Source organism: Rhineura floridana, chromosome 16 (assembly GCF_030035675.1).
Source record: "Rhineura floridana isolate rRhiFlo1 chromosome 16, rRhiFlo1.hap2, whole genome shotgun sequence".
Classification (NCBI taxonomy): domain Eukaryota; kingdom Metazoa; phylum Chordata; class Lepidosauria; order Squamata; family Rhineuridae; genus Rhineura; species Rhineura floridana.
The window spans coordinates 37234614-37247082 of NC_084495.1; the positions used below are offsets into that span (position 1 = coordinate 37234614).

The 12469-nt window shown below is 45.1% G+C and overlaps 1 long non-coding RNA gene across 1 annotated transcript; it reads left to right on the forward strand.

Annotated features, from left to right (window-relative positions):
• The first annotated feature begins 5619 nt into the window (after positions 1–5619).
• Positions 5620–7217, forward strand: LOC133371357 (uncharacterized). The gene is made up of 2 exons (XR_009759309.1): positions 5620–5948; positions 6458–7217. It is a non-coding gene; the product is annotated as an uncharacterized LOC133371357 (long non-coding RNA).
• Positions 7218–12469: the final 5252 nt, after the last annotated feature.

The following is a 12469-nucleotide window of genomic DNA, read 5'->3' on the forward strand; positions in this document are numbered from 1 at the left end:
CACACTGCTGCTGCCCTTGGCTCCTTTGTGAGGAATATATATTTAATAAATGAACAGTGAAGTGTTTTGAGTCCTCACTCCACACCCTGAGGTGCACCTAGATATTTTTGAAAAAGGGGGGAGCACACATTGCTTCTTTATCTCTCCCCTTCCTGGTTTACAGTTTTGTTGAACTGATTTGAAGCACCCTAAACCGCTGAATCTGCTTCACATCTGGGACGTGTGCCCATGAATTCAGCCACCTGAACGTATTGCTCCTGTTCTTGGCCTTCATACTCCAATGTATTTTGGGAAGGGCCATAGCTCAATGGTAGCATGTCTGGTCTACCTGCAGAAGATCCTAGGTTCAATCCGTGGTAGCATCTCCAGGCAAGGCCAAGAGAGACTCCCTGCACGAAACCCTGGAGAGGCACTGCCAGCCAGAGCAGACAACACCACTAAGCTAGATGGACTAATGGCCCGACTCTGTGGGAGGCAGCTTCCCATGTCCCTATGTTGTTTCTGGACCGGGATAGCCTGACCACTGTTGTCCACGCACTGGAAACCTCCAGGGTGAATTACTGTAATGCGATCTATGAAGGGCTGCCCTTGAGGCTGGGCCGGAAGCTGAAGCTGGTGCAAAATGCAGCAGCGAGACTGCTCACTGGAGCAGGGTATCACCAACATGTCACCCCACTGCTGAAAGAATTGCACTGGCTGCCCATTTGCTACCGGGGCAAGTTCATGGTTCTAGTTTTGGTGTACAAAGCCCTATACAGCTCGGGACCAGGATACCTGAAAGACCATCTTACTCGTTATATACTCAGTCGATCACTGCGCTCTCCAGGTGAGGGCCTCCTGCAGATACCATCTTATCAGGAGGTCCATTCCACATTACATTGGAAATGGACCTTTAGTGTGTTGGCACCTACCCTGTGGAATTCCCTCCCTTTAAATATTAGGCAGGCGTCATCTCTGTTATCTTTTTGGCACCTACTGAAGACTTTCCTCTTTCAACGAGCCCTTCGCAACATGACAACACGGGCAATAAAGTATTAGTTACCTATCCTGATTGCTCAGAAAGTGCACCAAGCGTTCAAACATCATTACATTTTCATACTCCTGAGCCAGGCGTACTAGATTGTATTTTTTAAAAGCATATACAATAGAATTTATAAAGAGCCGGAGTTAGAGAAGAACACCCAACTGGTTAAAACAGCCCGGATATAAAGGTCTAGGATACCAAGTTCTCAGTTTATTGCAAAATACTAACCATGCAAATACCATATAATACCCACATTTAAAAAAAAATACCAATAAATTAACCCACAGAAACAATTTTAGAGGAAGGGAGCAATTAGAAGCCGCAAAGAAATGGTCCAAGACACGTTTGGCAAGATGCATTTTATACAGTTGTGAACAATTTACTGTTGCTTAAAGTTTGCATTGGTGGGTTAGGGTTCTGCAATAAAACTGAGACCATGGTATAGATCACAGGTGGAGAACTTCTGTGGACCCCCACATGTTGTTGGACTCCCATGAGCCCCAGCCAGTATGGCCAATGGTCAAGGAATATAGGGGTTGGAATCCAGCAACATCCTGAGTGCCAAGGATTCCCCACTCCAGTGGTGTAAGATACATGGCATACATTAACTTTCTTTTGAACATTTTTGGTTACTGGAGTAATGCTGTGTTCCGACGTTTTCTGCAAGGTCTGCCTTTCATCAACCAGATCCAAAGGCCATCCACTCCATTGGCCACCTGTAAAACTGTACTTGAGGGTTTTTATGGTGCATGAGGTGGTCTAGAAGACTGCAGCTGTGTTGCTGCCACCACAATGTTAGCCAACACTCACCGTCAGCCGTGTGTGCCAGAAGGAGCATTCAGGGCAGTAGATTCTAAGCTACTTCACTAACTGCACTAGATGCACCTTAGCACAAGCGGCCTTTTGGCATCCCGGGCAGGGCACCGAATCAGAGCAGGACACGCATCCCATTGCAGCTCCACCTGAAAGCCGGCCTCCACACAGATTGCCACTGTGGTGCTGAAGTGCAAACACTGCAGTAGATGTGGAAGCACTACCTGCACTATAAGCACTTTTGCACCACGGGTGGCTCGCGCAGAACACTGGAGACCTTGATCCTTCACTGCTGCCTCCTTCTGCAAACATTCATGGAACAGTTTGGATGGCTTCTTCAAAGGAGCAACAGTTTTATTCCAGGAAACAGCTATTGGAATTAAGGGGGGGGGAGAGAAGAGAGAAAAGCAACACGTTAGCACCAACTTGCACTAAGGGAGAATACATAAGAAATTGCAATTTCTCCACCACCACCCCAAAAACTTACTAACATAAGGGGAAACGTACAAGAAATGGCTTGCAAGCAGTTTGTCAAGTAGACAGTCAGAGTTTCTGAGAACACCACTAGGAGACAGCTAATCATACGCTAACTACCTCTGATGTCAGCAACTATGTTTACAGGTAGCGCAGAGTGGTAAGCAGTGGTAACGTAGCCGAAGCTCTGCTCACGGCCGGAGTTCGATTCCAACAGAAGGAGGAAGTCGAATCTCCAGTAAAAGGGCTCGAGGTCCACTCAGCCTTCCATCCATCCGTGGTCAGTAAAATGAGTACCTGGCATATGCTGGGGGGTAAAGAAAGGCCGGGGAAGGAACTGGCAATCCCACCCCATATATTCGGTCTGCCTAGTAAACATCGCAAGATGTCACCCTAAGAGTCGGAAACGACTCTCACTACAAGTGCGAGGACACCTTTACCTTTTTTAGCTGGGTGCTGCAGCCACACACCCCTTTGCCACTGGATTGGCAACTGTTAGGGACAGAGACTGAAGGCTGAGCCTGAATTCCCCCCCTTTTTAGTCTTACCTCTTTAGTCCCCTTTTAATATCACTCCACTACATTTCTTAACTGTATTTTATGTTTTTTTTTACTATTTTAATGTTTTGGTGTTTTTCTGTATGATTATATTGTGAGCCACCCCGAGTGCCCTATTGTAGGTTAGAAGGGCGGGATAGGAGTATTTTAAATAGTAATGAAAAGAAGAGATGACAAAACTCAAGATGTCAGTTTTAGTCCTGCAGATAGCAGTTGCTAATTCCTATTCTATGTGCAGAGTCAACCTAGCAAAACAGTCTGAAATAAAGGACTGCATTATAAAGAGGTATCAATTTAAAATTACCAGAAATGTTAAGATCATTTATATATTTATTCAACAGAAGATAAATCAGGTTTGCAAATCACCTTGCTCTGGACAGGGAGTTTGTGAGGGAGTCTAGAATGTTGTCTTTTAGACCAGGACTTTGTCGCTCATGTACAAAACTCACTGTGATCAGGACCTAGTCTTTAGCACTGGGCACCTGGATTCCCAATCTGGGTCTCCTGCCTCACTCCATATTTCATCATTTATAACGCAACAGCTTTTCCAAGTTAGAAATAGTTGTAAGCTTGCTTTTTTATTAGGAATGTATAGCAAACAAGTTGGTATTGTCTCAACAAAGTGGCAACTGTGTCATTAAGTCGTGCCAAAATGCAAATGTACCTCTCTTGGAACATTCTAGAGATGAACTAATGGCAGAGTCCCCACCCCCTTTAAAGTCAGAGGTTTACTTGCAAAAACAACTATATTAAACCCTCCAATTTCATTACACCATGTTCAATATAAGTCAGTTCGTTTTAGCTTACGCTGTACAGGCAGCCTTCCGACTTTACTACATGATATGCCTGACTTCTCTATGGCTGAGTTCACCATCTGCGGGGGGGGGGGGGTGAGAGAAAAGCCCAGGAAAAGAGGGAAGCGTTCAGAATTATTCTGCATTACACTTTTATCACAGCATCATTGCTTTACTACAGCAAGGCCAAATATAATGGTTCTGCATCTTCTGCAAAGATTGAAGTCTAAATTTCTTGCATGCAGTAATTAAGGTGGTTTGAAAGACCAAGTTGGCTGTAAGATCCAAAGCACTAATCCTGCATTGTAACCATAGGTTCTGTTTTGAGATCTACAGAGCAATGAAAGAGACATGCATCTTAGGGAGTACTCTAAATCCAATCACAAATCCCCCCCCAAAAAAGCATGCTCTGCTTTTAATGTGGATGAATTTGTCGTTTTTAACATTAAGAAAATCTGTTTTGGGGCAAAGCCCAGCAGGTTAGCTTTGAGGCCTCCCATGGGGGGGCGGGGGCGCTGCATTCAAAAGGAGACAAGCACCCTCCCTCTAACGGTAACAGAACTACGGCCCTATAGTCCTTCAGTGAGGCCCTAAAGTGCAGAAGAAACACGAAAAATGGAAACCTAAACCAAACATACATGAACTGTACTCTTCTCCACCCACCCCCCTATAAAACTGAAAGAAAGCAGAGGGGGGGGACTTTAGCAGTTTCGGAAGTGTTAAAACCTTCCGGATTTGGGAAGTTGGGGGGGGAGAGAAGGAAATAAAAGGTCTCCCTAAGGAGGAAGCGACAGAGAGAAAACACCTGCCACTTTGAACCCCCCAAGATGGGGCCGGGATGAAAAGGGGCCGGACAAACGAGGTTTTCTTTCCAAGGGTGCCCAGCTTAGTTCCTGGGCAGATCTGGAAAGCAAAGTTCGTTTTTTTGGGGGGGGAAGAACCCTCCCCCCTCCGCTTGCAGGGCCCACCACGTGCAGGCGGGGGCGTCTGTCTCGTGCGCGCACCCCTTCCCTCGTGCCGCGATTAAAGAGAAAGGGGCCGCGCACGAATTGTGGGAAAGCGAGTCCTCCATTCAAAGTACCAAAAACGCGCCAAGCCCGCCCCGCCCCTCGAGCTCTCCCTTCCCCTCCTCCATCCCCCCCCGCGTAAACGATCACTCTCCCCTTCCCCCCCCCGCTCAAGGAGAGATCTGGGGCTACCCCGCGCCTCCCCCGCTCTAAACTTCCAGCGCGCGCGCTCCCCCCCCCAAATCACACCATGCATGAACTCCATCTGAACCCCGCCGCATGGGACGGAAGCCCCGAAGAGACGCACGCTCGCCCCCCTCCGCCAACTCCCAAACACCAGATGCAAACATTTAAAAATAAACTTTTAACGACGAGTTTTTTTAAAAAAAAAATTGCATCAGTTTGGCGCCCCCCCCGGCCCCCAGTTGCAAGCCCCCGCTGCAATTCCCTGGGGAAAGAGCCGCAACCCCTCCCCGGGCCCAAGCCCGAGAGGCGAGCCGAGCCAGCCCGGGAGCAGCCAGGGGGCCCTTTGTTTCCACGCCCGGGATGGAAACAGCAGCAGCGGCTGCAGAGGGCCGGACGGCGACCCCCCTCTCCCTCTCCACCAACAAAGTTTGCAAACTCCTGGCGCGGCCCCGGCGGGAAAGGCGGCCGGGCTCCGGAGCGGCGCAGAAGCCGGCGGGTGCTGGGCTGGCCGGTGTGCGCGAGGGGTGGCGCCGCTGATCGCTCCTCGTGTCCCGCCGCGGCGCTTCCTCCGCCTCCTCCAGCGCGTGGTGCTCTGCGCCGCCGGCCCGCAAACTACAAGCCCCGGCGTGCCTCGCGGTCACGCTCATCCGCAGCCGCCCACCCCCCGAGGGAGCGAGCATGGCAAGCGTGCAGAGGCAGCCGCGCGCCCGCGCCCCAAGGCGGACGAGACGGGACGAACGGCAGCGAAAAAAGGCTGCGGGCTTCTGGCAAAGTCCCCCAAAGGGAAGCGCCGCCACCGGCTCGACTTTGCGCGTGCTCGCGACGATCCCTCCGAACAAGGCTCCCGGTCCGGAAACCAGTAGCCTCCCCTCACACACACACCACCCCCAGACAAAGGACTCCTCGGGCTCCCTTTGCAAAGCGCGCAACGCCAGGCGCCAAAGGCACCGGGCGACGATGCGCCGAGGGAGAGAGAGAGGCAGGGAAGTCCCCCCTCCCCCCGGCTCAAAGGAATCGGCCCCAGCGCGTACATTGGCGGCGGCGGGGGGGGGGGGCGCTGGTGCTGCGCCCGCTCGAGATCCGGGAGCGCCACGTGAGTTTGGGGAAAGCGGGGCCGCGCGGCCGGCCCCCTCGCCCGCCCGCCCCGGCTCCCCGGGGGCGGCCGAGGCGCCTTCGCCCCGCCGCCAACCGCTGCGCGCGCCCCCGCCAGCCCGCACTCCTACAGGTGGCTCCGCACACAAAGAGGCCGCCGCGCAGCCCCGGCGCGTCCGCCCCGGCCACTTTGCGGAGCTCTGCCAGGGCGCCGCCGGAGAGCCGAGAGCGGCGGGAGGAGGGCTCCCCTCGGCCCTCCTGCGCGCTGCCCTTGCAGGCGGGGGGGGGGAGAGGAGAGCTCCGCGTTACCTTTAAGTCCGGCGCAAGAGGCTGGAATACAAAAAAAGGAGGGCGAGCGAGCGAGAGCGATTTACGAAAGTGGCGCGAAGGCGATGTCATGTGACCCCCAGCCGAGGCGTCCCCGCTCGCCAGCCAGCCAGAGGAGGAGGCTGGGAGGGCGGGGGCACATCCGCTCCCCAGGCAATTAGCATAATTAATTGTGTCCTGCAGCTGCAGCCCCGCCCACTGGGCGCATCGTGGAGAGAGAAAACCTTCTTGGACAGACCTCCGTTCTCTGCACGCAATAAGCCCCCTCAAGTCACCAGGAGTTCGGTCCAGCGGCTGAGAGCCGAGGACGGAGTTGGACCGCGTGCCCCTTGTCGAGATACTGAAAATGTACTACAAGCCACGTACATTGAGAATTCTCCAAGCAAGGCGCCGGCTGACTGTTTTAACAAGGCTGCAATCCTAAACGCATTTAGGAAGGACTAAACCCTGCTAAACACGCTGACGCTTACTATATGCGTGGGATTGCACTGTTAAGGTTTTTTTGTGTACTTGGCTTGGTTTTTTCCTTTAGGAGGATGAACTTAAACGGGGTGGGAAGTTGCAAACATCTCTCCTTGTCAGAGGTGATTAATGCAAATATTGGAGTGGAGTGATCCACAGCACAATCCTACGCATAGTATCTCAAAAGCGAATCCCACTGTGTTCAATGGGGCTTACTCCAAGTAAGTGTGCAATTATTTTTAACTTTTTACTTACTTGGAAAAATTTATAAGCAACTTCATCAAAGAGCTCTCAGCCCATGTACATTATAAGGTTGCAGATAAAACAACTAAAATCTGCAAAGCAATTAAAAAGAAAACGTGAAATCAGTTAAACTTTTTAAATGAATATAGGTAACTAAATTATATGTCTGGGTAGGTGTACTGAAATAAACATTTTCATCAGGCGTCTGAGTAATTGTGTCTATAGGCAAAGATAAAAAGATCAACTCCTGGCAAATGCACAACATTATACTCCTAACAACCCTGTGAGGGAAGTTGGGCTGAGAGATAGTGACTGGCCCAAGATGACCCAGTAAGATTGATGGCCGAGTGGGGATTTGAACCCAGATCCCAGTCCAGCCCTCTAACCATGACACCACACTGGGACAGAATTGCAGGGCCAGCATATATGTAATAATGTATGTCTCCTACAAGTGAGAATTACATTTCATGCATCTGATGCAGTGGACTGTTAGGCCATTTATACATTTGTTAGCCTTTAAAGTGCCACAAGACTCTTGGTTGTTTATTTTTTAAGTAATTTTTAATAAACACGTGATTCAATGTCACCTCAGTTTGGACTACTTGAATCCTTCACCCTCTCTCTCCACTTTCAGTGTTATTTTAGAAAGATCCAACATGTCCAAAATTCACACTGATCTCCAAATCAAAATTTTGTTAGACACAGATTATTCTGTTCATTTTTAATAGGGAAATGATTCGCGATCTATATATTATTATTTTTTTGAAAAAAAAAGTTCTCTTATTCCAACATTAACATAAAGAAGGATTAGGTTGTTTCAAGGAATGGGCAATCTCTACAGAACAAAAGCTAGCCTCCCACTCCACATTCCCTACCTCCCCCTCCCCCCCCCAAAAATAATGTGTTCACAACAGCTACAGCCCTGCAAAAAACACGTGATCCCCTCCCGCTTTTTAAAAAAAACTGTGGTCACGCTGAGGCTAAAAGCTAAGTGCTTGTGACCCCTCAACCTTTCTCCCTTCCCCCTCCCAGGTCACAGTCCTGAGCTCCCAAACAAAAGAGAAACTCTGGTTTTGAGTTTTTAAGTGAACAACTTAGAGCTTCTGTTTTTTTTCCTCAGTGCAATCCTATACATGTTTACTCAAAAATAAGTCTCACTGAGTTCAATGGGGATTACTATCAAGTAAGTGCATAGAGGATTGCAGCCTTAGATAGTCACCCACTACAAGAGAGAAGGAAAAAAGGCACCTTGTTCAATGATCATGCACTTCGAAACATGTTGGGGACAACTTTCCATTGCTAAACTGTATGAACATTTTCTTTTTAATCTAGATCTCTGCTTCTAATTGTCAACAATGCTTCAGTTCTATCAGTAATGCATTTCAAGTATTTTACTTACATTATCTCTTCAGGAACTACTTAAGAAACAGTAAATACCCAGGAAAGCGGGGGGGGGGGAGGGAGGCAAATCTATGCCACAAAATATCTATTACCTTTAGATCATAAGGGACTGCTAAAAGTTTTCAAAAAATCCCATTCACTCTTTGATGAGAGGTATTTGTAATCCTGACTCAGTACACATAGACTGAAGTAGACAAGCCAACTCAGTAAACAGTGTGAAATGCATATTTATAAAGAATTTTGTGCATCTAATTTCTGGCTGATTTTAAATGTGCCTTGGCAGGCATTGAGAGGGGATTAAATACAACCTCCCCCCCCCATATCAGTCAATAATTAACAGATCTCCTCCAGCAAGGAACACCTTCCATTTGATTCTGAAATAAAATTAAGTGCCTCATTTAACCTCAACTATTGGTATCTTATGTTTGGAACAACAGCAAAGGGGGGGGGGAAGTTCCCATGGAAACCAGCAACCATTATGTTTGTTACACAAGAAGAAATTAGCTTTTGTTCAGCTGTTATTTACTACGGTTTAATTTCTCTTTCTATGTTCTAAGACCAACTTATTTTACATTTTAACAAAGAGTTTTTTACAGTTCCTCTGTTGTTGTTTTGGCCAGTTTGTATATTTGAGAGAAATTAAACACCCCACAAGGCATCAAATACAGCAGATTCCATGAACAAGGTGGGAGGACTTTGAGGATCAAAAGAGAGATGCTGTTTTGTTACTTGATACATCTGCAAGAGCAATTTGAGCCTTGATACTCCCACGTAGAAATGCTCTTTTGTGTTACCCAGATCCTGGAGTTAGATTTCTCACATCTACATACACATATGCAACCCCCCCCCCCAAAAAATGTCCCCCAAAATCTAAGCAAAATTGGAAAGTTAACATCCACCTTAACAGAAAACACACAACACTAAAAAAGGAGTTAAGGTGCAAATATGAAAACCAAAATGAAGTATAAATATTTAATACATACATATTGTTAAACCAACATAGAATCACTGCTAAAATACTGCATATGGTATTGAATCGATGCCCATATAAAGAAGAATACAGAAAACAATATAAAAACCATAAAATTCTGCAGCTGTAAAAAGTCAATGCTACTGCAAGATAAGATACAAAGACAAAGTGTGGCCAATACAAAAATAAAGTGTAGCCAAACATATTTCGACGAAGAGTCTTCTCCAGTGGCCTTCTGACTTATTAGGCATATACCATAAAGGGCAAAATATAAAAGATATTAATTACTAATTGTGAGTGTCTCTGGATGTTTAAAACAACAAAACAGCTGATTGTTGGAAGAGAATGCTGTAAACCCACTTACCCTTATGTATTAATCTCATAAATAGGGGCTGATACATTGGCAATTCCAAAAGTCAAAATCTCTACATAAAATAATTTTAAATTAGAATTTAATATGATGCAATAATGATAATGAATAAAGCAAAGACTTTTGGTACATACCATTTTCTCCTGTTAGTATATTTTTTGAAAACAATAACAAGGTTACACCAACATTATGTATCCATCCCATTATGGTTTCAATGCCTTATCAGCCAAGTTATTATAGTCACTGCTGGGCCTAAAGATGTGGCTCAGCTGTGGAATTTACTCCTCCAGCCACTAGGCGCATAACATACCTCAGCTGGAGTTGCTCAACAATTTATGTTAACCCTTGAGATAATCCACCAGAGGCACTTCACCATAAAGAAGATAACATGACAATTTCTACTGCCTATGAACCAACTGAAAAGCTAAAGAAAAATAATCCAATGTACATATTTCAAAATTACAAATCACAAAAATGGAACCCAAAACCATTATTGCAGCACAGGGATCCAGTTCAGGTCTTCATTTAGTCCAATTGGCACTTTTGTCTTCAAAGAGGATATCCAGAAAAGTCCCCTTCTTTTCAATCTTGTGATTAGTGAGTATAAGAGTTGTATTAAAAATAGAACATTACATGCCCCTATGGTAAAACATTATATAAGCTGTGGACATACTGAAAAGGATGTAAGATTTTGGACCCTTGAGGAAGTTACAGGAGAAGGCAGGCAACTGGAAGCAAACCCTACCCTACATACATAGACACACCCACAGTTTTTGAGGACCCATTTTGTAGTTACTTTTTAGTTAGCATCCTTTCCTGATTGATTCACCCCCACACTCCCAAGTATTGTCTTGGGTCTTCTCTTCAGCTCCTGCTCCCTTTAAGAATTAGAACAATATCTTTACAGTTTTTGTGGTGAAGAGAACTAGTCTGAAAGAAATTAATCACATTCAGGAAAAGAAAGCATATTAAAAGTGGCAAAAATGAAGGCAACTTCCCCTCCCGTCCCCCAAAAGCTAAGTTACAGAATTTGTAGGGAGGAAACCTTTCAAAGCAAACTCTAGATATATCTCCTGTTCAAAGAGGAAAGTATAAACAAAACAGCAACCCTGAACACTCTGGAACCTTACTGGATTTTTTGCTGCCATTAAAAAGAAAAGTTGGAGGTTTAGAATATCAAGGCAATGCATCAGCAGTTAGCTACAATCTCTGACTGGAGGGTCAAATTCAGGATTGTGGAATGTAATTCTGAAAGAGAAGTGAGCTGTCACTGTCTTGAAGTTTTTCACATGGTTTTGGACAAAGATATTCACAAAAATAGCATGGATAGTTACATCTTATACGTTTTTGAGTCCAAGAAAATATTTATTGAATTCACTTTAAAAAAATCATTTTAACAGATCGCAAATTAAACATGTTCCTTGTCAAGAACAGAACAATATTATTATGTGTCTTTGAGCTGTGCTCCGTGTGAAGTTTATACATGCAAAATGTTAGCATTACTGTAGTTTAATATTTATGTTTTATATTTGCATTAGTATAAATTGCTTTTGTTAGCCTCTCTTTGCAACATTTAGAGTTTGTTCTTGTATCTGCAGTCAAATCATATCATTTTCATTTATTTATTGCTCAGTCATTTTTCTTTTTTGTTTGCTTAAATTTTTACCACCAAATTCATTCTCAGATTGGACTTCAAAAGAGCACTTAGGAAGAGGATAGATGCCCCTTCCTAGAGATCCTGCTCACACAGCAAAAGAAATAAATACCTTATTATAAGAAATACCTTCTTATGATTACAAAACATAACCTATTTGCTTTTAAAAAATTAAACCGTATGATTTGCAGATAAAAAATTCTATATTCAAGCAGAGATATTTATAAACATGTTAAATTAGCCACATCTATGGAAAGCCTCCTTCACTGCACCCCACCCACAGACTGACTTGTTTTTCGCACAAACACAGGTTCTCTCCTGGGCAAACCACATGCTCCAATTGCCCCTGTTTAGAGACAGACCCTTACATCCCTAGTGCACATATGTATAAACATCTGCACATGAACACTAAGGCATCGTGTAGGACAGCCTGTCATGCATACAAATTAATGAGGTTTCTTTTGAATGGTTCATAACAGAATGGCAAACACTTCCATGACTTTAAGGCAGTTTGAAGAAAATTAAAACGGCATCAAGGTAGAGATCTTGAATAATAATTAAGAAGGCAGGCTGGTGGTGGAATCTGACACTGATCCTTGCTATGTGTGTAACAGTGTTGCAAACAAGTTCCTATTTTCATGTGTGAAATTTGGAGGGGATGGCAAACTTATTTTTAAACTAATGCCAATTCAGTACGTTTCCTTAGTCTGTGTGAGAGTAAAAGCAGTTTAAAACTGATTTGTGTGTCTGTGTTGCATTCCTGTGCCCACTTACCTAGAAATAAGCCCCAGTGAATTCACTCAGACTTACGTAGCCTGGAATCCATCACCTGTGCAAATAAGGCGACAAATAATGTTTCACACTTGCCTGTTTCCACACACATACCCATATTAGCTAACTGTAGCCTTATAAATTATTTAAGAAATGTTCTTAAGAAAAATAATTTAAGAAATTTCTGGAAAGTTTTCAGCCTTTTCAGGTGTGGGAACCACATTTCACTGCAGCCTGCAGCCACATGAGTTCACTTTATTTTTGTGCCAACTATGTTGTATGACTTTTAAGTGTCTTAATATGTTTTATTTAAAATGTTTATTT